This window comes from Pseudonaja textilis, chromosome 2 (genome assembly GCF_049901715.1).
Source record: "Pseudonaja textilis isolate UNSWEBS1 chromosome 2, rPseTex1.2, whole genome shotgun sequence".
NCBI lineage: Eukaryota > Metazoa > Chordata > Lepidosauria > Squamata > Elapidae > Pseudonaja > Pseudonaja textilis.
This window is the reverse complement of record NC_141991.1, coordinates 11,430,033-11,442,644: the sequence shown is the minus strand read 5'-3', so window position 1 is coordinate 11,442,644 and position 12,612 is coordinate 11,430,033. Positions and strand designations below refer to the sequence as shown.

Sequence of the window (12,612 nt, the reverse complement as noted above, 5' to 3'; positions counted from 1 at the left end):
ACCTGAAGATGCTCACATGATCATATTCACCACTTTTAATTGGAAGACTCATTCGGACTATGAGGGGTGTGAACTTTTCCAACACTTTGTATATGTGATCTGCGCGCCTAATTTCTTAGATTCAGAATTTTATTTGAAGCTACCACTTCATTTTCAGTAAAAGATTTCTTTGCTCTAATCTAAAGAGTCTAAGTTTTTCTTTCTTGAATTTTGAATGGAGCACCACCTGACACCATGTTTTATATTGCCCTTGGATACATGGACTTTCTGTCTCCTGTCTGCCTCACAGTGGCTTTCCTGGCCAGGAATCTCCCTGGGGCCTTCAACAAAGCCAAGCTGATCTCCTTCAGCATGCTGATCTTCTGCAGTGTCTGGGTATCCTTTGTGCCTTCTTCCTGAGCACCAAAGGGAGGTACATAGTAACTGTGCACGTCTTCTCCATTTTAGCATCCAGTGCTGGCTTGCTGGCCTGCATTTTCATCCCTTAATGTGACATTATTATTTTCAGGTCAGATCTGAATACCAAAGAACATTTGATGTTAAAATAATATAGAAAAAATGACTTTTACCAATCTCTTATTCTTCAAAAATGGCATTTATTAGTCTCAATTAATAGTTTTTGACCATTTAATATTTATTTATTTAAGATATAGGCTTCCCGGCTTCCCTAAAGGCAGTTTACAATCAATAAAAACAAGATGAAACATTAAGCATTTGACGAATAAATAGTATCACTAAAATTGTTTTACAATTGACAACAGGGGAAAGGGAGAAGGAAATGCACATATTGAACATATTTTCAACTTGTAAAACATTCCTATGTCTGATTTCAAGTTGCCATAAACAAGGTTGTGGGGAATCTGAAGGAGCAGTACAGCAGTAAAACCAGAAGTACATTCCACCATTATCTTAAAAAGATTGTAACTAGGCTATCAGATCTTCTGGTTGTGAAAATCCTTTATTAGGGAATGTGATTGATGATACCTGGGCAGTGCTTTATTGGAGAATCTGATTTATGATACACCCAGGGGGGATGGGCAAAACAGGGTCACAGGTGACTGTGAATTATGTATGCCAGACTTGGCTTCATTTAGGTTAATGTCAGCATGTTGCTCCTAAAAAATCTTTTGAGGTTTTTTTTTTAAGCTTGGCTCGAGACTCATGATTTAATTAGGGCTATCACCAGAACCCCGACATATATATTCCTCCTATTCCTAAAGCTAATCCTATTCCTATTCTTCCATATTTCTAAACATTCCTAAAACAAAATATGAAGTCTTATTTTTAGTCACAATAATGTGGGAAAAATCTGTTTCCAGATGAATGAGTCTTTCCAGTAAGCCAATGGAGACATAAGGAATGTGGCCTTGCAGTTCCTAGTGACCTGTGGGAAGTTTTATCAGAATATTCCCAAAGCAATTCCTGAATCAGAAGATGAAAATGCTTCTTATAACAAAGACTATTTTTCTTTGCAGATAACAGAAGGGCAAGAAGTAAGCTGAAATTTCTTATGTTATAATTGATGTATGTATACCGCATTTTCTCCTTCTGTTTTTCATCATTTTAGTCTCTTTTCTGCAAAGCATAATTATTTATATATTCTTATTAAACAAATGTATAAGGCTGCCATGTTCACCTATAGATTCCACTGGGCAGCTTGCAACTTTAATGTTCACAATATTTTTAAAAATCTCATTAAAATCCCATGCCAGTGTAAGTGGGATGTGAGTGTATCCCTTTGTTTATTTCTCTCTATTTTTTTTTTTTGCACAAGATCAACTCTCAGTATGTCCTGTGTAATAAATGCTGCAGTAAGCCTTGACTGTTTGCTTTGGTTTCAGTGTTTTGATTCCACGCAAACTGGTGTCAGAAAGGAGTTTCACAATTTTCACAACAGGCTTATATAAAGTGAGAGTTAGTGTGGTTACACAATACTGTAAACAGACAGCTGTGTTTTATTAATTATAGTTTAATATCCAGAGAAAGATGGCACAAGTCAATTTACCAAGTTTGTCTCTAATATCCAAACTGGATGGAACAAACTATGTTTCATGGTCTATGAAATGCAGCCTACTTCTACGCAGAGAAGGTTTTTGGAATATAATTCAAAACCCACCAGAGGTAGATGCTTGGGATCCAGAGGATGAAGATGATGCCCAGAAAATACAAGAATATAAACTGAAGAATGAGCAAGCTCTCTGTATAATAGGACTGACACTCTGTGACCAGCAGCTTGTCCATATTCGTGGAGAAGAAACAGCTGCTAAGTGCTGGGAGAATTTAAAGAAGATTTATGTTCGAGACAGTGTAGGAGCACATATAAATCTTACACGGAAGCTGTTCAGAACACATCTTCAAAAGAATGGAGACATGTTGACTCATATAAACACTATGAAGAGAATTTTTCAGGAGCTGCATGAAAAAGAGCTTATCTTCACTGAACTGCACCAGGTTTATATAATTTTGTCTTCATTAGATGAGAGCTATGACGACTATGTAACTTCACTGGAAGTTCTGCCAAAAGATAACCTCACATTAACTGACATTACTGGCAGATTAATTGAAGAAGCCAGGAGAAGGCTTGAAAGGGATCAACTCAGAAGGGAACAACCACAAGAAGAGGAATTATCTTCGTCAGCCTACACAATTAGAAAATGTTTTAATTGTGGAAGAAAGGGACATTTGGCTAGATTCTGCAAGAAAGAAAAACGCCAAAATGCCAGCCAGAGTGCAAAAAGGCATCAAAAGGATAAAAAATGCTTAGAGTTAGCCATGTATAGCAACAAAACTGTGAACAATAATAATTTTTGGGTTGTAGATAGTGGAGCATCGCACTACATAATGAAAGATAAGAAAAGATTTATTAAGATGTCCGCGAGTTCACAGCAGATATCGTTAGCTAATGGCTGGAAACTTAAAGTGAGAGGTCAAGGTACTGCATATTGTTCTTGCATACAAGAAAATGTAAAAATGTTATATGTACCACAACTTAAGTTTAATTTGCTTTCGGTTAGAGTTTTGATTAAACTAGGTTATGTAGTTACCTTTAGGGGAGAAAACTGCATAATAGAAAAGGAAGGTAAAAAAGTGACTGCAACTTTAAAAGGTGAATTGTATGTGTTAAAGGATAATCAATTAGAGGTGGCTAACACAGTGTATAATAACGTTAAGCCTCATGATGAATGCATACATTTGTTACACAGATGTTTAGGGCATATAAATTTTAAAATGCTCAAGCAAACGGTTGAACTGTCTAAAGGTATAAAACTGAAGCCTTGCAGTAAGTATTTGCACTGCAATGCTTGCAGTCAAGAAAAAAGCAAGGTAATACCAGCAAATAGAATTAATGGATTTAAAACCAAAGAGCCTCTAGAGGTCGTATTTGCTGATATTATAGGTCCTAAAAAACCAAGTGTGGGAGGTGCTCATTATATATTAAGTATAATGGATCATTATTCTAGATATGGTTTCTGTTATTTAATGAAGAGTAAAATGGAAACATATCAAAATTTCTTTAATTGGTTGAAGTTTGCAGAAAGAAAAACTAAAAGGAAACTAGTAACTCTTGTAACTGATAATGGTACGGAATTTATAAATAATAAATTCCAAAATAGACTGAAGATGGCAGGTGTAGAACATAAAAGATCTGCACCATATAGGCCACAACATAATTCTTTTATAGAAAGACGAGGCCAAACACTACAGGCAATGGCTCGTACCATGTTGTCGGATTCAGGATTACCTGAAAATTTGTGGGGAGAAGCAATAATGTGTGGTAATCATATATTGAATAATGTTGTTAACTCAACAACAGGTGAATTACCATTCACACGGTGGCATGGTAGAAAACCTGACCTAAGCTACATGCACACATTTGGAGCACCAGCATGGGTGCATATTCCTACACAACTGAGACATAAGGGACAGCACAGGGCTAAAAGATTATTTTTTGTAGGTTACGAATCTAACCATAAATCTTACAGGTTCTGGGAAGAGGGCACAACTAGAATTTATTGTAGTGCTAGTGCTCAATTCCTGGAGCATGTAGGATGGCAAAAATTGGAACATGATTCGAATAAAAGTGTAGTCATAGAAACCTACAGGGGCCCGAGCCACCATACTAGTAAAAGTCCAATTAAAGAAAAAGTAAAGGAAGAGCAAATAGGACCAAAACAGGAAGAAATAAGTGAACAAGAAGAAATAGATAACCAGGAACAGATGAAGTCCACCTGTAAGCCCTGTACTACCTAGGCGGTCAACACGAGAAAGCAGACCACCTGATAGGTACCAAGCAAGTGTAGTTTGCCAGGTTAGTAAAATTCCAACTACTGTGGAAGAACTAAAAATGTATCCTGCGAAGGATCAAGAGAACTGGCATACAGCAATGCAAAAGGAACTGAATTCATTAAAACAGATGGGAGTCTATGAGAATGCTAAATTACCTCCAGGTGAAAAGTCCATTGGATGCAAATGGATATTTAAATTAAAAACAGGTACAAATGGGACTGTTACCCATAAGGCTAGGTTGGTAGCTCAAGGATTTAATCAAACTGCATGTGATTATGATGAAGTGTTTGCACCAAGTCTAAAAGCGACAACCTTGAGAGCAGCTTTAGTGTGGGCAGCTAAGAAAAATTATATCATAAATCATTTAGATGTAGAAACTGCCTATCTGCATGCGCCATTGCAGCACACTATATACCTAAAGAAACCTGTAGGGATTAAGGATGATAAAATTAATAATGACTGTTGGAAACTTAAAAAGAGTCTCTATGGATTAAAACAATCTGGTTACGAATGGAACCAATATATTGTTAAGGAGTTAAACAATATAGGGTTTAAAGCAGGTTTAGCTGATCCATGTTTATTTAAAAGAGAGACAAATGGAATAGTGTCATTATTATTGTTGTTTACAGATGATATTGCTTTAATTACAAAAACTAATAATGAAGCTACTGAAATAATATCATTATTAGGTAAGAGGATAAAATTAAAGCAATTAGGAGAGATAAAACAGTATCTCGGATTGACAATAAATAAAACCAACGGTGGCTATAAGATATCTCAAGAGGATAAGATTTATCAATTACTAAAAACATATAAGATGGAACTTTGTAAACCGGCAAAAACTCCAATGAGTCAGGAATTTTGCCGGACTGATGCTCAGAGTTCAAAATTCGATAAGACTATTTATCAGTCGCTAATTGGTAGTCTATCGTACATTAGTAATTGGTCAAGGCCAGATATTGCCTATAGCATTAATCAATTGGCTCGATTCAACGCTGAACCCGCTGAATGACACTGGCAAGCGGCAAAACGTATCTTAAGATATCTTAAAAGGACAATGCACTATGCATTGTATTTGGAGCCAAAAGATGATTTGATTTTAAGTGCATATGCTGATGCAAGTTTTGCAACAGATATAAACACTAGGAAATCAACTTCAGGAATGGCTATACTATTAGGAAAAGCATTGATTGGTTGGAGGTCAATTAGACAGCAACACATAAGTATGTCCACAATGGAAGCAGAATTTTCATGTCTATCTTTATTATGTACTGATTTAATTCTGTATAAACAGTTGTTATTGGATATGGGATTAACTGTTAATGATTCCATTGTAGTGTATGAGGACAATCAAGCAGCCATACAGATGGCTACAAATATTGCTGTAAAAACAAGATCTAAGCATACAGATCTTAGATATCTGAATGTAAGACAATCTGTAAAAAATGGTTTAATAAGACTGGAATATTGTATGACTGAACAAAACATTGCTGATCAGTTCACGAAAGCCCAAGGTGCAGTCAAACACAAAGAGAGTTGTGATGACTATGGGTTAAGGTTGTAAATAGATATATATATTATTATATTACCCAAAAGGGGAGAATGTTAGGAATAACATAGGTTACCTAACGTAGTTTGGGTAAAATAATATATATAAACTATGATTGTAAGTTTAAGTGTGTGTCACTTTAAAACTGCAAAGCATGTAATTTTGGGTGTGGTGTTAAACCATCATAAGAGGGAGCAAGAGAACCTGACAATTACTGGATTGCACGGATTGATGGTTTGTTAACTGTGTGTTTCCCCTACTGCTGAGTTGCTGAAGGAAGAGAGGAGTTTTTGACTTCTTCATATCTCTACTGCTGGAGATATATTACTGGACTGATATTTGTAAGTTTAATGACCTCTCTTTTTCATCACTGGAATTTGCAACTGAATAATTCCTGGACGGACTGAATTAGTGAATGATATATGGACTGTTTGATTATGCTATAACTCTTACTGGAATAAACTGTTTAATTAGCACTTTGTATCTGTTTTACTGAGTGTAAGCTACAAAAAAAACGTTTATCTCACATATTTTACCTGCCTGCCTGACTGCTGTGCAGATTCTGCTAGGGTGTATCCCTAACAAGAATCATTCGTTTGAAAGCTGTCTTAGATTTAGCAGGTCAACGAATAGATAAGGCTCTAAACACTCTTGCAACTGCTACAGACAAATTACGCATAGCTGTCTACCAAAATCGCTTGGCTTTGGATTATTTATTAGCCAAGGAAGGGGGGTTATGTGGAAGGTTTAATCTCACAAATTGCTGTCTTCAAATTGACAAGGTTGGCAAAGTCGTAGCACAGTTAACTACTGAGATGCGACAATTAACCTACAATCCGGATCAAGTATGGCGAGGTATGGACCTCAAAAATATCTTTGGCTCCTGGCTCCCAAAACTGCCAGGATTACAAGCTATAGTAGCACTCATAGGTATTATTGCTGCTGGGTGTGTCATTCTTCCATGTATATTACCAATCTTTGTTCGCACCATCTCCAATAGTCTGTCACTGCTAGCAGAAAAACGCGCCATTGCGCAGGTCAATGCCCTCTGGGAAAAAGAATCTCTGTACAAAGCTATACCCTCAGAGGACCCCAATGAGAACATGCGCACGGGCTTCTGTATGGGCTATAGCAAAGAACCAGAAGAAATCCCTCTGCGTAAAACTAAAACAGAGGAGATGCAGCAGCAAATCCACATCTAACAGCCTGGGCATATGCCAAGCCTCACGTAGGCAAAGGAGTTTCGATACCTGCAAGACCTCATGTAGGCTGAAAGCAGGTATCAGGAACAAAAGGATGCTGTCCACCTTGGGCTACTGGCTGGACTGCAGGCATGGATTGGTTACTTTGTATCCCTTAAGCACTGTGATTGGGCACTACAATGTATCCACTGAGACCCCCCACTCTTTTAACATGTAAAGTAGACTGAACTTTCTCTTTTGTGACATTTAACAATGTGTGTTCAATAAAAGAGCTTCCCTGAGCGCGTGTTGGGGGCTGCTCATCCAAGACTGAACCGGCTTGGTCCCTTTCTTGATGCATTGGACTCAATGAGAAGCCCTCCTAATGCAGAGCAAAGCTGCAGAGAATTGTTCACTATCAGGAAATGTCTCCTTAGTTCTAAGTTGCTTCTCTCCTTGATTAATTTTCACCCATTGCTTCTTGTCCTGCCCTCAGATGCTTTGGAGAATAGCTTGACTCCCTCTTCTTTGTGACAGCCCCTGAGATATTGGAACACTGCTATCATGTCTCCCTTAGTACTTCTTTGAATTAAACTAAACAGACCCAAATCCAGCAACTGTTCTTTATCTGTTTTAGCCTCCAGTCCCCTAATCATTTTTACTGGTCTTCTCTGTACTCTTTCCAGAGTCTTAACATATTTTTTTACAGTGTGGAGGGCAAAACTGGATGCAATATTCCAAGTGTGATCTTATCAAGGCATTATAAATTCCTCTTATACCGAGGGAAGTGGACAAATACACTGGAATCATTTCATGGGAGGAAATGTGATCATAATGGGGCTGGGGGAAGTCTTAGGACAAATTGAGAGAGTCAAAAGACAATTCCCTACAACCCTTAAATCTCTCCCCACTTCCTTCCCAACAGGGAAGAAATGTCCTGTGAAGAAGTGTCCTGTGCCTCTATAGGGCTGTGATAAAACAATCACAAGGAGGGTGGTTTTTTTTTTTTTTCATTGTCAAAGTTCTGACACCAGTATTTTCTCTTTGTGGGTATTTGTCTATTTAGGTTTGTTTGTGCATCTGCATAAAACAAAGTGTCAGGCTGAGAACTTGTTGAGCTTCAATGTGTGACTTTTCCATCTCTTAATTTAGAGAACAACACATAGAGAGAAAGAGGGCATGTTCACACAGACTTAAATTTCCATATTCATCCCACCCAAGGCAAAATACTCCTTTCCCTTCTCTTTTCTTCAGCCATCTTATCTTAATATAAGATAATCTTATTCCCTATCCTGTCCTTCCCTGGCTGCACTTGTGGGATTTAAATTTTTTTACTACTGATTCTGTGGGCCTGGCTTGGTAGGCATGGCATGTCTTGGTGGACATGGCTTGGTAGGCATGGCAAGGGAAGGATACTGTAAAACCTCCATTCCCACCCCACTCCAGGGGAAGGATATACTGCAAAATTCATTCCCACCCCAGGGTAAGGTTACTGCAAAATCCCCATTCCCTTCCCACTCCACTAACCTGCTTTCCAGCTTTGTTCTCCTGTGCAGGGCAACAAAAGAAGACCCAGCTGATCAGCTGGGACTCAGGAGGCAGAGAATAGATGGGGGTATGGCCAGTCAGAGGTAGTATTCTCAAATTTTCCTCTACTGATTCTCCAAACTTCTCAAAATTTCTGCTACCAGTTCTCCAGAACTGGACAGAACCTGCTGAATACCATCTCTGAGCCAGTCACATGACCACCAAGCTACGCCTAACCAGTCACATGACCACAAAGCCATACCCAGCCAGTCACATGACCACCAAGCCACACCCACAAAATAGGCCACGCCCACAGAACCAGCAGTTAAAAAAATTTGAACACCACCATTGGGGTGGACCAAAACAGCAGCAGACATAGAACTGGTTCTATGTATGCTCTCTGTCTGCTGCTCTTCAGAACTACCAGTTCTACAGAGGTGGACAGAACTGGTAGAATCCCACCCCTGGTATAGGGTCTCCTCCTTGAGCAAGGGATTGGATTAGGAGACTTCCAAAGTCCCTTCCAACATTATTATAGCAATAGCACTTAGGCTTATATACCGCTCTGCATGCTTTACAGCAGTCTCTGAGTGGTTTACAACATCAGCATATTGCCCCCACAATCTGGTTCCTCATTTTATTAACCTTAGAACAGTGATTACTAACCTTTTCAGCACTGGGTGCCCAAAGCTTGCATGCAAATGCATCACCAAGATGCAATGCACGCATGTCCCCCATGCATGCATGTGTATCCCATTCATGCATTTCCCCATGCATGTGCCCTGCCCCCAACCATGCATCCCACCCCTCGCATGGATGAGACCTGAAGACCAGCTGGCCGGCTGGAGGTACACACACATGCACAGCAGTGCTCTATGTGCCACCTCTGGCACAGGTGCCATAGTTTCGCCATCACAACCTGATAGAAGGATAGAGTTAGAGTGGCAGAGTTAACCTGAAATACTGCATTTTAACCACTGTGCCAACATTATTTTGTATTCTGTATATCTTTTTGTTTGAATTTGATTATGGAAGACATTCCTTTGTTTTAACCACACATTATGCCACAGAGTCACACAGTTTCCTTTTTCTCTCCATCAGTTTATTTACAGAAGTAATTAAATTGCCAAACGTTGATGTTTTTCTGTTGATGTAATTGCTTGGGCAGAAGTATTATAAATGAAACAAAAAATATTAGATAAAAGCCCTCAACACAACATAAAGCATTCCCTAGCTAAATACCACGGGATACCATGATAATTAAAATAATCATGTTTTTATCTCATCTATCTATTTATCTGATTCTCTGATGATTACCCAGTCCATCCTCCTGTCTTTCCATATTCTTACAAACCTCTCCATGCTTTTCCTTCTTGTCTTCCTTCTGATATCAATGCCAAAATCCCTGGACCTCTCAGGGCAGGATGTTCCTCCATTCCACTCTGTGTGAATCAGGTGATATCCTTTCCAGCACCATGTTCTGTACAGTCTGCACTTATAAGCAACCCTTTCTCTGTTTTTCCCTCTATTCTATAATGAAGATATGGATGTGCCACTTTACAGGTGTCTTCTAGACATTTCCCCTCTTCTACCCATCTGCTCCTGTCTTGTGCTCAATCACCCACCTTCCCTAAAAATAATCCATGATCTCAACACAAATTCACAAATTCAACACAACTCCTATTGCCCAATACAACCCAGACTCGATACTTGACCCCATGAAGGACTTTTTTGGTAAGTCTTTGTCTCTGCAACAATTCTTTGAAAATTGATTATAAAGCCTAGTTTTATAAGCAGAGTACATATTAGATAAAAAAATATTTGTGTTAGTATTTTGACTAATTTCCTTTTTCCACTCTTTGCCTCATCCCTAACAATTTTTTTAAAAAAAGTTTTTCACAACAAATATACAAACAAAACATAAACACATAAAACCCTCTTTCAATTATATACATACAGTGTATTAGTTGGTTACAATCTTTTGTGCTATCCTTTTTTTTACCATTACTCACAAGTTATATAAATTATCACCTTATCAATCTAGCTTGTGCTTATGTAATATCAATTATTAAACATTCATTTGACTAAACTATTTTTCCATCATTTTATATGAGATATTCTAAATTTCATTATGGTTTAATCTTATACATTCATCCAATAGTTATATATTTTATATTGTATTCTATATCGATCTATTAACTTTTATTGTAAGGCTTACTAATCTATTTCTTTACCATGTCTTTTTATCTAACCATTGATAAAACAAATCCCATATCATATAAAATTGTTTATCTTCTTGTTCTCTAATTTCAAATGTCAATTTACTCATTTCGGCACAGTCCATGATTTTCTTAATAATTTCCTCCTGCATAGGTATTTTTTTCATTTTTCCAATTCTTAGCAAATACAATTCTAGCCATTGTTAAAACATTTACAATCAAATATTTCAATTCTTTATGGTATATTTCAAGTATAATTCCCAATAAAAATATCTCAGGTTTAAAGTCTATGTGTTCTTTTATCATTTCTTACAACCCAATGTGGATTATTCTCCAATATCTTTTTGCATCCGACTATGTCCACCACATATGGAAATATGAACCAGGTATCTGATAAATTTTCCAACATTTATCCGATTTATTCTTGAACATCCCCACGATTCTCGTTGGGGGTAAGTGCCACCTGTAAAACATCTTATACAAATTTTCTTTGTATGCAGTTGACATTGTCATTTTATAATTTTGAGACCACAATTTTTGCCACTTATCTAGGACAATCCCATATCCAAAAATTTTTCCCTGCGCAATCATTGTTTCTTTTACTTGCTCTTCCTCTAATTTGAACTCCAGAAAATATCCATAAAGTTTTTAAATTACTTTTTCATCAGTAAATGTTATCTAAATCAGTCCACTTATCAGAGATACCTTCTGTTTTAACATCTTTATCAAATCTAGATTGTATTTGCAAATATGAAAAACAGTTCATTTTTAAACCTTGTTCTTCCAATGCTTGCATAGGTTTAAGTTCACCTTTTACACTCAATATCTCATCATATCTAACTGTTTGTTCCTTTTTATATATTATTGTATAGGAAAAAGCTTCAATAGTAGATAATCATAGTGGAATTTTTAAATAATATTGCTTTTTTATTTTCTCCCAGTTTAGAAACAATGCTTCTCGAATATAATGTCTTCTAAAATACCCCTGCATTTTAGTTCCCTTATACCAGAGGAAGGCATGCCACCGTAACAGCAGGTCATGTCCTTCTAAATTCAAAAGTCGAGTATTCCTGAGTGTTATCCACTCCTTTACCAACATCAAACTGGTCGCCTGGTAGTATAATTCCCAATTGGGCAAAGCAAATCCTCCTCTTATTCTTGCATCTTGTAACAATTTAAGTTTTATTCTCACTTTCTTCCCCTGCCAGATGTATTTTAGCACAATTTTGTTTAAATCTTCAAAAAATTCTTTCCCTAATCTGATTGGAATTGTCTGGAATAAGTATAAAATTCTAGGCAATACATTCATCTTAATTGTAGATATTCTCCCAATCAATGATAATTGTAAATGTTCCCATTTTATCAAGTCTGTCACAATCTGTTGTTTGAGTTTAAGATAATTATCCTCCTTAAGTGTGCTACATCTTGATGTTATATGTATCCCTAAATACTTAACCTTATTTGTGATCTGGATCCCCAAAACTTCCTCCAATTCTTTCTTTTGTCTTAGTAGCATGTTTTTTGCCTCAACTGGGTACTGGAGCATGTCGCAGACAAAGCACTTTACTCAAAAGTTTGAATTTCAAAGGTTCACTGCAGCAATTCCAATCCTAATTGGCAACAACAGGGATACCAAATAAAGCTAGCGCTGAGAGCAACTGCCTCTTAGTGCTCCTTATAGCAGTTTCCCAACCCCTCTCAACAAGCCTAACATCTGCCCATTCAGCTAATTATCCCTTGCGCTTGCTCCCTCTGCCTAATCATCCACACCTAATCCTCCTACCCTCAGTCCAGCCTCCCACACAGCCCCCATGGCAGTTCAGTAGTCTCCCCCTCCCCCTCAGCTAGC

General features: G+C 37.5%; 2 protein-coding genes across 2 annotated transcripts in view; both read left to right on the top strand.

Moving 5' to 3' along the window:
• Positions 1-12,612, top strand: part of LOC113451824 (vomeronasal type-2 receptor 26-like) — a 500,191-nt gene that overhangs the window by 389,542 nt on the left and 98,037 nt on the right. The gene's annotated exons all lie outside the window — the stretch shown is intronic.
• Positions 1-12,612, top strand: part of LOC113451996 (vomeronasal type-2 receptor 26-like) — a 452,458-nt gene that overhangs the window by 355,295 nt on the left and 84,551 nt on the right. The gene's annotated exons all lie outside the window — the stretch shown is intronic.